This window comes from Oncorhynchus kisutch, linkage group LG11, assembly GCF_002021735.2.
Source record: "Oncorhynchus kisutch isolate 150728-3 linkage group LG11, Okis_V2, whole genome shotgun sequence".
NCBI classification, from domain to species: Eukaryota; Metazoa; Chordata; class Actinopteri; order Salmoniformes; family Salmonidae; genus Oncorhynchus; species Oncorhynchus kisutch.
Genome location: NC_034184.2, coordinates 48,035,726 through 48,049,567, shown reverse-complemented (window position 1 = coordinate 48,049,567; position 13,842 = coordinate 48,035,726). Strand labels below are relative to the sequence as shown.

General features: G+C 42.2%; 1 pseudogene; it reads left to right on the top strand.

The window, feature by feature from the left end:
- Positions 1 to 4,694: 4,694 nt before the first annotated feature.
- On the top strand, positions 4,695 to 13,163 carry LOC109898824 (leucine-rich repeat flightless-interacting protein 2-like; annotated as a pseudogene).
- The last annotated feature ends 679 nt before the right edge of the window (positions 13,164 to 13,842 follow it).

Below are 13,842 nucleotides of genomic sequence, written 5' to 3'. Positions count from 1 at the left end.
CAGCATGTCATTATGTCAACAATTTGACCGATCATCTTCGCACATTTTACCTCATTGTCGTATGTGGGATTAATGTCAACTCCGTTTTTGTGGTGAAATCTGATAAGCGGCCCAAATTTGACTAAAGTTTCTTCATTCACAATGAATATGCAATGTTTATCTTCAATTTCAGCTGCCTCCTCTTCTCCTCAAACAGCAGCACTTGCCTCCTCAATGCTGCTGACACCGTCTCAACAGGTACAGATCTCTGCAATGGATATGCCGCCGCGAGATGTTCTCTCTTTTCAGATGCGGGTTACTTGACACGAATGATGAGTCTGTTTCTGCCCTCTACAATATTTCCAGAACATGACGTTGTTTTCTAACTCTAGCCATGGGAACATTTTGAGCCAAATCGCATTGAATCTATATGTTCTCCCTCCGCCGGCTACAGTGGAGGTTGAAGTGACAGCGGGGGTCACGGTAGCTTCGCTAACATTGTTCTCAGCAGCTTCGCTAAAGTTGTTTTCAGCATCCCTAACGTTATGCACCTCAGGTAAACCTTGTGAAAATCTTTTAGTTGATCCCTGCGAATCCCCCTCGCCGGATTCCTCTTTCTCCTCGTCTCTTTTTCGCTTAATAAAATGTTTATATCATGGTAGGTTGTAATCATTACTACCACACTGTGCTCGCACATATCTATTTTTAGGGGCAAATGCAAGTGAAATACTCGCCCTGTAGAGCCCTGTCCTTGTAACATGGGGCCGCGCATTATCATGCTGAAACATGAGGTGATGGTGGTGGATGAATGGCACAACAATGGGCCTCAGGATCTCGTCACAGTATCTCTTTGCATTCAAATTGCCATCGATAAAATGAAGACGGCATAAATATACTAATGCCCAGTGGCTTCAGAAAGTATTCACACCCCTTGACTTTTTCCACATTTTGTGTTATAGCCAAGAATTTAAAATGCATTAAATTGAAATTCACACAATACCCAATAATGTCCAAATGGAACTGAACTATGTTTTTTTTTAATGAAAAGTTTAAATGTTTTGAGTCTAAGTATTCAACCCCTTTGTTATGGTAAGCCTAAATAAGTTCAGGAATAAAGTCACAAGTTCCATGGACTCACTCTGTGTGCAATAATAGTGTTTAACTTTTTTTTTTTTTTTATGTACCCCACACATACAATTATCTGAAAGGTCCCTCAGTTGAGCAGTTAATTTCAAACCACAAAGACCAGGGAGGTTTTCCAATGCCTCGCAAAGAAGGGCACCTATTGGTAGTTGTGTAAAAAAAAAAAGAGCTGACATTGATTATCCTTTTGAGCATGGCAAAGTTATTAATTGCACTTTGGGTAGTGTGTCAATAGACCCCGTCACTACAAAGATACAGGTGTCCTTCCTAACTCAGTTGCCGGTGAGGAAGGAAAACGCTTGAGGTATTTCCCCATGAGGCCAATGGTGACTTTAAAACAGAGTTAGAGTTTAAAATGGCTGTGATGGGAGAAAACTGAGGAAGGATCAACAAGATTGTAGTTACTCCACAATACTAACCTAATTGACAGAGTGAAAAGAAGGAAGCCTGTACAGAATAAAAAATAGTACAAACATGCATCCTGTTTGCAATAGGGCACTAAAGTAAAACTGAAAAAATATGGCAAAGCAATTCACTTTTTGACCTGAATAGCAAAGTGTTATGTTTGGAAAAAATGAGTGAGTACCACTCTCCATATTTTCAAGCATAGTGGTGGCTACATCATGTAATGGGTATGCTTGTAATCGTTAAGGATTGTAGTTTTTCAGAATAAAAAAATCTACGGTATGGAGCTAAGCACATGCTAAATACGGGAGGAAAGCCTGGTTGTCTGCTTTTCACCAGACACTGGGAGATTAATTCACCATTCAGCAGGAAACACAAGGCCAAAATATACACTTTCATTGCTCACCAAGAAGGCAAAGAATGTTCCTGAGTGGCCGAGTTAGATTTTTAAGTAGATTTAAGTCATAACTCTATGGCATGACCGGAAAATGGTTGTCCAGCATTGATCAGCAACCAATTTGACCGAATTTAAATATTTTTTTAAAGAATAATGGGCAAATGTTGCACTATTCTGTTGTGGAAAGCTCTTAGACTGTAATCGAAGCCAAGGGTGCTTCTACAAAGTATTGACTCAAGGGTGTGAGAACTTATGTAAATGAGATTTCATTTATCAATTTGCAAATATTCTTAACATGTTTTCACTTTGTCATTATGGGGTATATTGTGTGTAGATTGGTAAAAAAAAAATATATATATATATATATATAATATATGTATAAATTATACATTTTGATTTTAGCCTGTAACATAACAAAATGTAGAATAAGTCAAGAGGTATGAAGACATTATCATAAAGGGGTGGAACAGGGCTGGAACCACAAACTTGCTTTGTCTAGGCCTACCTGCACTGTCTAGATTTCCTCATGTAATTATTGTTGTCACGTTCTGTTGCATATTTCAACAAGCGTGTCAATAGCAAGATACCCTCCGATCAAAAATCTACATGCTTGACTCTAGATATCACCTATCTATACATACTTTACATTGTGAGATCATCACTATTATCCAAGTTTTCATTTTGGTGTTTGACAGGTCATTAAACATTTCCGCATTTGTAACTTTAACGGGGAGAAACAACAGGCACCAACAAGAGTATGAAAGAGTCGCTGGAGTAAAATGAAAGCAATCAATCCAGCGAGACAAGTGGATTTTGCATCCCTCAAACAACAGGAAATAGATGGCTGAAAAAAAAGACAGATCCTCAGGTGGGCGGGGGGGCATGTGCGTTGCTACTCAGCACCTCATTCAACATGTGGACTTCATGTATCACTAACCCCACTGTACCTACATCGCACCCCCTCTATGGCCCCACTGACTGTAACACCAAAAACACTCAGTCTGCCTGGGCAGAAGCATGATCTTGCCTGCTCAGTTTGAAACGCACTGTTTATGGCATGGATTGAAAGCCTCATTTGAACTCTAGCAGTGCTTGGGGAGTAAGAACAAGACCATGAATTGTCTTGTCTTTCAACAATCTTCTGTCTGTTGGATGGGTTTCCAGGTTTGTAGTCCTACGCTAAAATCTATGATTAGCTTTCATTCACACAGCTCTGAGGAACTCCTGGTTTATTTTCTGTACTCACTCTAAAAGCTCACTGTTCTCTGAATCTATTTGTGTTTAAAAGGGCAGTTTACTAACACACCTGATTCCTGGCATGTCCTAGAACTGAAACACAATAGCTGAACTCACTCCAGTTTGATATATTTTTCGTCTTTGGTCTCAAATTTGTTTTATTTGATTTATTTTGTGCTTTGAATCATTCCCCCGACTGAATCAATGCACCATCGATATCAAGTGGATCTGTTTTATCACTTGTCCATCTCGGGTTTTGTGAAATGGATTACAATGTAAGCCAAGTCCAAGGTGGGCTTCAGAGGGAGCATTGTAATGAAGTTTCAACACCCCATATTTTCAAACACAATCAAACCTGAGTTGGACAACTGATGGAATACTTGAGAAAAGTTGCTTTTCCTCAGTTTTTAGATCTTATTTAAGATATTACTCATGTTCATACCTTTTTTATGTGTCTTGATATGAGTATTGTTAATTTAATGTAAGAACTCGAGTCACTGTTAAATGCGTCATACTGAATTAGCCATTTGAAGGTGAGACTGAAGTAGAGGTTGCATTTAAGACTCGCCAGTGTGTTTCAAACATCCCAAACATGGTTTCCTAGTTGAGACTAAATTAATGTACAAATACTTTGTTGCTCCTATTATCAGCGTGGTCTAGGGTTGGCGACGTCAACCTTTGTCCTATTGTGATTATGTACCCATAAAACGTTGTGATATGTGATGCTACTGGATGAATCCTGATGAAAAATGTTGGACGCCTGGGCAGAAGCTAAGGGCAGGCAATGCTCATTTTTTTCTGATATTCCTTTCTGGTGGAGGAGTTGAACAGGTTTATTTGTGTCTGTGGTGTGCACATGATGGAGCAGTGACTGTCTGATGAGGATCTGTCTGTCTTACTGTAGTGAGCTAGGTTATAGGCCTACATCATGGCCGGGATAGAAGCAGCCTGCAGTCTTCAGAACTGGATAATAGTTGCTTTATTTGCCTCATAAAATGGAACAAACTATTTGTGTTTAGAAAAAGGTAGTTTACAGACACCTGATTCCTGGCATGTCCTACACTTTGGTTGAGCTGAAACAGAATAGCTAAACTCGCTCCACTTTTGATATATTTTTGTTCTTTGGAATCGAGGGTTCCTTTTTTTATTTTTTGTCAGTGGCTTGAATCATTCCGCCGACTGAATCAATGCACCGTCGATCTTACAAGTGTCCTTTTTATAATAATAAATAGGTTTAGGCTATAGCCTAATGCCCATGCATGGGAAAGAGAGAGAAATAATATTGTCTGAATGGACATTTTACGCTGCTTTGGTGGAATTGTCCGCTCTGTCTGGCCTACATTCCTCTCTTGCACTCTGTAGGCTATATAGAATATTTATTGAAACAGGCTATAGCAAAAAGAATAGGCAGAGTAATTTGACTGTCACTTGTGTGTTGCCATGCTGTGCACTGCAAGACTGTTTTCTTTACTTCGCGGTTCAAATAGGCTGAACCATCGTCGTCTGTCACGTCACGATGTTGTCACCATCGATGATGGCTGTCAATCATCGTCGACAGATGATACTATCGCCCAACCCAAGTGTGGTTGTGCAGAGCTGTACTATTATTACTGTAATTACTATAGTAATAATAGTAATTATTGTTCTGTGGTATCTCCCTCATGGTTCATTCTGTAAAGAGGTGTGTGTGTGTGTGTCAGCTAGGAGTCGCTGTCGGAGGTGGAGGAGAAGTATAAGAAAGCCATGGTGTCGAACGCACAGCTGGACAATGACAAAGCCAACCTCATCTACAACGTGGACACACTCAAAGATGTCTTCGAGGAGATGGAAGAGCAGATGGCAGAGATGCGTAGGGAAACTGAGGACAAGTCTAAGGTGAAGTATTACACACTCTCCCTCTCACTCACACACACACACAGCATAGTAGATAACCTTTATCATCTACTGTTAACATATGCAGACTCAGACAGAGGTGAGCATATGCAAATTGCAGCTAAGTCTCCAACTGCTCTATCAACTTGTTCATATACTTGAACTCATTCATGTGTGCAGGTCTTATAATCAGCAAAGCGGCCAAGTACAACTGCACCATTGTCTGTCTGACCATGAGATCCACTGCTCTTTGCTGACAATGGGTGTAGCTATATAATTCCAGAGGAAACAAGGCCAAATCAAAATGCTCCCTGATCCAATTACCTGGCTAGACAAAAATGCTATAAGTGTAAACGTCAATGGAATCTTGCTCACTGCCCATGACTGCACTCTTTTTTTTGGGGTGGTCTTGAGATTTTTAACTTGTGTAATGAAGAATGGTTGCACTTTCTGATTGATTGTGACTCTTACAACGGCCCTCTTTCATTCCAGGAACTAGAAAGACAAAAGCACACATGCACAGTCCTGCAGCACAAACAAGCGGAGTTAAAGGAGGGAATCCGCCGAAGAGATGAGCACATTGAGGTATGGCTGCACTAAGAGAACCAACATTTGGTGACCATTTCACACCTACACCTCTTTATACACTTCCATTCTTTACAGTCCTGTAGTCTGTGTACTGCATCAGCTTGATGAAGTTCCATAGTGTGAGACTACACTTCTCCCTCTCATAGTCTCACACTCATCCCAGTGTCTCCTCTCCTGTTTCATCGTTTTCTCTGACTGGTCTTTGTCACTTTTCTTTGCCTCGTCTCTATATACTGAAATTATCTCTACTCCAGATCATTTTCTGGCCACCTGTCTTTTTTTTCTGGTCCCTTACTTGTCATCCCTTTATCACTCAATTTCTATTCAAGGCTATCTACATTTTTTGTTTCATCCTGTCATTTCTCTTTCCATCCTTTTCATCTATTTTATTCAGTTTTTCATTCTATTTTACCCTGTCTCTCTCTCTCTCTGTACGCAATACCACTAAAGGAGAACCAGCGAATCCAGACTAAGTTAGAGACCCTCACCACGGAGGTGTTTGCCCTGCAGGAAACGATAAACTGAATGGACAAAAACATTGGGGTAGGAGGTCACGCTTGGGGGGACTCTGAAGGATTGTGAGAGGCAATAGATGTGCACAGACAGCTTGTGTTTTGGTTTGTATGTTTCTCTCTGACCAAATGGAAATTTAAGGTTTGTGTTTAGATTCAATACCCTTAACCCAGAAGTGTACAGTCGTTCACTTCCTTCTCGTGTATTTAAAAGCATTGGGTTGGTGCAAGCATGGCTGGAGGGAGTTTCCACCATATTCCTTACATCAGTCCAATTCCTTTTAACTTTATCAGTGGACAATTCAGCAGAATGCAAAAAAATCGGGCCACCCATATAAAGCTGTAGAGTTGCCTGAAGGAAACTTGGTGCTGATTCACCGATCAATGAAATCTGTATCGGGTAATCAACTGGTCCTAAACAGTTTATTGCCTCTCATAGTTGCATGACAGGGACTCTGGATAATAGCCAGTAGTTGTTGGACCAATTCTAATTCAGTTTAGTTTCCCTAAATTTGCATGTGATATGATGATTGTGGGTTCACTAATTTAATAAACTTTGGATGCTGTGGTCATTTTAGGTTAAGATGTAGGTTGTGTGTGCAATCCGTAAAGTTTAGTCAGTGCAAGGGAAACTGTGAACCTGCAAGCATTTGATGTGTATTGGTGGAAAAAATAGAAATTTCTCCCCTTTAAAACTCATTTATTTACCCTGAAATGACAGCATGAAATCCATTTAAGTTATGTAGGCCTAGACTTAAAGCTCTGCCTATCTAGTGTCAGATTGATCTTTTTATTTGGCCTTTAGCTCTCCCTTACATAACTGTTTCGTCATGTGGTGTTTTATGTGAGCATGTGGTGGTTGTGTCAACATCTGCCACTTTGCCTTTCCAACTCAACCGTACCATTCTGGTGTACCATTTGCAGGTCTATACAGACATATGTGCATGTACAAAGGTCATTGCAGTGTGCATGCATATACTGTACATATCAGTCTTTCCAACTGTTCCTATACTTCTCTCCTTTCTTTCCTTTTGTTTTCTCTCCCTCCAGCATGTGGCCACCAAGCCCTAGAAAGGCAGAAAGAGTTATTTGATTGCATTAGGAATGAGAGGGATGAGCTGGCTGACATCAAGGCAAAGGCCAAAACAGGAGAGGTAGGTCTCACCACCAGAGGGCTGGGAATAGTCTATATCCCCATTAAATTGACGAAGTAGGTTCCAGGAATAAGCTTGCTAGAAACAGTGATGATAAAGCAACTTGTGGTATGTGGCTATGTATTTTCTTCTGTACCTACATTTGTTTAGTCTTTTTTCCTACTCGGTTGTTTCTTCCACAAATGTGTTGAACTACACTGAGTATACCAAACATTAGGAACACCTTCGTAATATTGAGTTGCAACCACCCCCCGCCCTCAGAACAGCCTAAATATGTCAGGTCATGGACTCTACAGGGTGTCAAAAGCATAACACAGACGCACGTGGACTCCAATGCTTCCCACAGTTGTGTTAAGTTGGCTGGATGTCCTTTGGGTGGTGGACCATTCTTGATACACACGGGAAACTGTTGAGCATGAAAAACCCAGCAGCGTTGCAGTTCTTGACACAAACTGGTGTGCCTAGCACCTACTGCCATACCCAATTCAAAGACACTTAAATATTTTGTCTTGTCCATTCACAATCTGAATGGCACAAAATCAAATCGTTATGTCACATACACGTGGTTAGCAGATGTTAAAGCGAGTGTAGCGAAATGCTTGTGCTTCTAGTTCCGACAATGCAGTAATAACCAACGAGTAATCTAACCTAACCTTATACACACACAAGTGTAAAGGGATAAAGAATATACATAAAGATATGAATGCGTGATGGTACAGAACGGCATAGGCAAGATGCAGTAGATGGTATCGAGTACAGTATATACATATGAGATGAGTAATGTAGGGTATGTAAACATTATATTAAGTGGCATTGTTTAAAGTGGCTAGTGATTCATTTTTTACATCAATTTCCTTTATTAAAGTGGCTGGAGTCGAGTCAGTGTGTTGGTAGCAGCCACTCAATGTTAGTGGTGGCTGTTTAACAGTCTGATAGCCTTGAGATAGCTGTTTTTCAGTATCTCGGTCCCTGTACTGACCTCGCCTTCTGGATGATAGCGGGATGACCAGGCAGTGGCTTGGGTGGTTGTTGTCCTTGATGATCTTTATGGCCTTCCTGTGACATCGTGTGGTGTAGGTGTCCTGGAGGGCAGGTAGTTTGCCCCCGGTGATGCGTTGTGCAGACCTCACTACCCTCTGGAGAGCCTTACGGTTGTGGGCGGAGCAGTTGCCGTACCAGGCGGTGATACAGCCCGACAGGATGCTCTCGATTGTGCATCTGTAGAAGTTTGAGTGCTTTTTGAGTGCTTCAGCCTCCTGAGGTTGAAGAGGCGCTGCTGCGCCTTCTTTACAACGCTGTCTGTGTGGGTGGACCAATTCTGTTTGTCCGTGATGTGTATGCCGAGGACCCTAAAATTTACCACCCTCTCCACCACTGTCCCGTCGATGTGTATAGGGGGGTGCTCCATCTGCTGTTTCCTGAAGTCCACAATAATCTCCTTTGTTTTGTTGATGTTGAGTGTGAGGTTATTTTCCTGACACCACACTCGAGGGCCCTCACCTCCTCCCTGTTGGCCGTCTCGTCGTTGTTGGTAATCAAGCCTACCACTGTAGTGTCGTCCGCAAACTTGATGATTGAGTTGAGGCGTGCATGGCCACGCAGTCATGGGTGAACAGGGAGTACATGAGGGCTCAAAATGCACCCTTGTGGGGCCCCAGTGTTGAGGATCAGCGGGGTAGAGATTGTTACCTACCCTCACCACCTGGGGGCGGCCCGTCAGGAAGTCCAGTACCCAGTTGCACAGGGCGGGGTCGAGACCCAGGGTCTCGAGCTTGATGACGAGTTGAGGGTACTATAGTGTTAAATGCTGAGCTGTAGTCGATGAACAGCATTCTCACATAGGTATTCCTCTTGTCCAGATGGGTTAGGGCAGTGTGCAGTGTGGTTGCTATCGCGTCGTCTGTGGACCTATTGGGGCGGTAAGCAAATTGGAGTGGGTCTAGGGTGTCAGGTAGGGTGGAGGTGATATGGTCCTTGACTAGTCTCTCAAAGAACTTCATGATGACGGAAGTGAGTGCTACGGGGCGGTAGTCGTTTAGCTCAGTTACCTTAGCTTTCTTGGGAACAGGAACAATGGTGGCCCTCTTGAAGCATGTGGGAACAGCAGACTGCTATAAGGATTGATTGAATATGTCCGTAAATACACCAGCCAGCTGGTCTGCGTATGCTCTGAGTACGCGGCTGGAGATGCCTTCTGGGCCTACAGCCTATCGAGAGTTAACACGTATAAATGTTTTACTCACGTCGGCTGCAGTGAAGGAAAGTACGCAGGTTTTGGTAGCGGGCCGTGTCAGTGGCACTGTATTGACCTCAAAGCGAGCAAAAAAGTTATTTAGTCTGTCTGGGAGCAAGACATCCTGGTCCGCAACGGGGCTGGTTCTCTTTTTGTAATCCGTGATTGACTGTAGACCCTGCCACATACCCTCTTGTGTCTGAGCCGTTGAATTGCGACTACTTTGTCTGTATACTGACGCTTAGCTTGTTTGATTGCCTTGCAGAGGGAATAGCTACACTGTTTGTATTCGGTCATGTTTCCGGTCACCTTGCCCTGGTTAAAAGCAGTGGTTCGCGCTTTCAGTTTTGCGCGAATGTTGCCATCAATCCACGGTTTCTGGTTTGGGAATGTTTTAATAGTTGCTGTGGGTACGACATCGCCAATGCACTTTCTAATGAACTCGCTCACCGAATCAGCGTATTCGTCAATGTTGTTGTTGGACGCAATGCGGAACATATCCCAATCCACGTGATCGAAGCAGTCTTGAAGCGTGGAATCAGATTGGTCGGACCAGCGTTGAACAGACCTGAGCGCGGGAGCTTCTTGTTTTAGTCTCTGTCTGTAGGCTGGAGGCAACAAAATGGAGTCGTGGTCAGCTTTTCCGAAAGGAGGGCGGGGGAGGGCCTTATATGCGTCGCAGAAGTTAGAATAACAATGATCCAGGGTTTTACCAGCCCTGGTTGCGCAATCGATATGCTGATAGAATTTAGGGCGTCTTGTTTTCAGATTAGCCTTGTTAAAATCCCCAGCTACAATGAATGCAGCCTCAGGATATGTGGTTTCCAGTTTACATAGTCAAATAAAGTTAGTTCAGGGCCATCGATGTGTCTGCTTGGGGGGGGAATATATACAGCTGTGATTATAATCGAAGAGAATAACCTTGGTAGATAATGCGGCCGACATTTGATTGTGAGGAATTCTAAGTCAGGTGAACAGAAGGACTTGATCACACCACGTCTCGTTAATCATAAGGCATACCCCCTACTTCATTGAGATGCAAAGTAAGTCCCTTTCCTGCCCAAACCTACAATAGTTCACACTACCATTCAAAACATACATTACCATTCACAACATTACCAGAAAGATGCTTTTTTCTGTCGGCGCGATGCGTGAAGAAACCAGCTGGCTGCACCGACTCCGATAGTCTCTCGAGTAAGCCATGTTTCCGTGAAGCAAAGAACGACAATCCATGTCTCAAGCCTTAAAATCCTTAATTAATCTGTCATCTCCTCTGAATTTACACTGAGTGAAGTGGATTTAACAAGTGACATCAATAAGGAATCATAGCTTTCACCTGTTCAGTCTGTCATGGAAAGAGCAGGTGTTCTTAATGTTTTGTATACTAAGTGTATGCTGTGTGTCTGTCAGTCTGTGTACAAGCAATGGAAACCTCAGTAAACCATTACTTCATACAGCTCTGTGGCTTATTGCATTTCAAACTGTGAAATACATTAAGTTGTAAACCCTCCTCTGCTGCCTCACTCCAGGCCAAGTTTCAATGAACATACTTTCAATTCACAGTGAGTGGTATGCTAGTGTGGATATTGGGACATTGCCCCTCTTAACCCTGTGTCCCTTTGACTCCTTAGAAACACGGCCTGACCATCATCCCAGAGGGAATGCCTAACGGGGACATCAACCATAACGACCCAGCCGCAGGGATCACCGTGGTCACACAGGAGGCTGCCCAGGTGCTGGAGTCGGCAGGAGAAGGGTCTCTGGGTGAGTGGAGGGGACAGAACAGGTTCTCCTAAAGGGAGCGGTGGGAGAAATAAATACATTAATATCTGTGATGTTCATGTGTTATTCAGTAAATAATACACCAGGGGGCGCACTTCATTGTTATTTTAGCACAATGGTGCTGCGGTCATAGTTGCAAGGCACCTTTTTTATAATCATCATTTTTTCTCCTTTGCAGATGTTAAGGATACAAAAGCTTCCGGATGAAAAGGATGAACTCTTAGCCAAGGTACATGTGTAATTTTCCTCTTCGACCACAGTGATGTCTGGCAGGGCTATACTAGTTTCCTCTTGACTATTTTCATGTCCTTTTTTAACCGTCTGTTCAGCTATAATAAGTCATGCTGTCCATTCTGTGTGTTGTCCCTTAGATCAGGAAGTTGAAAATGCAACTGGAGGATGAAAGGCAGAAGCACTAAGATGGAGAATGCCTTCACAGATGGAGAATGCCTTCACAGATGGAGAATGGCACTGACCTGCACTTCATTGAGATGCAAAGTAAGTCCCGTTCCTACCCAAACCTACAAAAGTTCACACTACCATTCACACCACCATTCACACCATTCAAAACATACAAAGGCATACATGTCACCATTGATACAAAGCCTATGCACACTCACTAAAAGGCTTTCTCTTTACATTAAACATACACTGCCAAAAAGAAACTAAGAGCAAGGCTCACATCTTAATTCCCTTGTCCTGTGTAATGTAAATGTACTAACTCAAACGTTCTAATCTTTTACTGTCTGCAGGAGATGCCAACAGACAGATAAGTGAATAAAAGTTCAAGCTCTTGAAGGCAGAACAGAAAATGGGCACAATGGAACAAAACGTAAGTCATGGAAACACTGACATACTTTCCATATGTTCCCTAGCTGACCAAATGCAAACTGCTGAACCGCTACACTGTTTGTATTCGGTCATGAGAAAATGAAAATAAATGTCAGCTTCAAATGTGAAGGTTGTGTTTAATTTGTTTTTGTTTCATTATCCTCATATCTAGATCAACAGACTTGAAGGACAAGTGTGCAGATACAAGGCATCAGCTGATAACTCAGAGAAAATAGAAGATGAACTGAGAATTGAAAAAAGGAAACTTCAAAGAGAGGTAAGGAACAAAAAATAGATAAAAAATGTCAGTGGCTGATGTTTGATTTGACATAAAACAGTATAAGCTTTTATTTCTAACCATTCCCCTATTTTTTTCCCCCACAGCTGCAGATTGCACTAGATAAGATTGAGGAGATGGAGCTGACCAACAACCACCTAGTAAAGCGCCTTGAGAAGATGAAGGCCAATCGGAACGCCCTTCTGTCTCAGCAGTGAAGGCCGCTGGATTTCCACAGAAGCCGTTAAACTCGTACCTTTGACTGCCATATTGCATCTGGAGCACGTTTCTATTCTTCCTCAGGAACACTTGTTGTGTAGCAAAACCAAAAACACTTACAGAAAAAAACACTGGTAGCAGAGAGGCAAAAGTATTTTTTAAATAAAATATAGGCATTGGTTTGTCTTTTGTGTGCCAGTGTCTTTCGAAGGGAGACTCAACCTATTAAACCATAGTTATTAGGGGAAGATGAATCTAAGAAATTCACAACTCATTACTGGACTACATATTATTCACAAGGTTTTACTACTCTCTGGCTGGGTGCTTGGCTATTTATGTGTTTTGTATTTTTTGATTAGTTGCATGAATGACTATTTTGAACGGTTAAACCCTCACGGCTGTTCTCTCTGGCCTGCACCTATCTATAATTCCTCACAGTGAAGTGCCTTCTCACACCTAGAGACTGAGGGTTTTACATTATCTTAAGATTCTAAACAAATATAATAACTTATACAAAATGTATTTAAAGGTGCAGTCATGATTTGATGAAATATATAGAACCAATTGTTTTGAGATTTCATTGAGAATGTAAAAAAAATATTTAAAAAGATCTCTTGAAAATAATGTGCAAATGACAACTGTGTGTGTATATACACTGCTCAAAAAAATAAAGGGAACACTAAAATAACACATCCTAGATCTGAAGGAATGATAATCTTATAAAATACTTTTTTCTTTACATAGTTGAATGTGCTGACAACAAAATCACACAAATTATCAATGGAAATCCAATTTATCAACCCATGGAGGTCTGGATTTGGAGTCACACTCAAAATTAAAGTGGAAAACCACACTACAGGCTGATCCAACTTTGATGTAATGTCCTTAAAACAAGTCAAAATTAGGCTCAGTAGTGTGTGTGGCCTCCACGTACCTGTATGACCTCCCTACAATGCCTGGGCATGCTCCTGATGAGGTGGCAGATGGTCTCCTGAGGGATCTCCTCCCAGACCTGGACTAAAGCATCCGCCAACTCCTGGACAGTCTGTGGTGCAACGTGGCGTTGGTGGATGGAGCGAGACATGATGTGCTCAATTGGATTCATGTCTGGGGAATGGGCGGGCCAGTCCATAGCATCAATACTTTCCTCTTGCAGGAACTGCTGACACACTCCAGCCACATGAGGTCTAGCAGAGTCTTTCATTAGGAGGAAA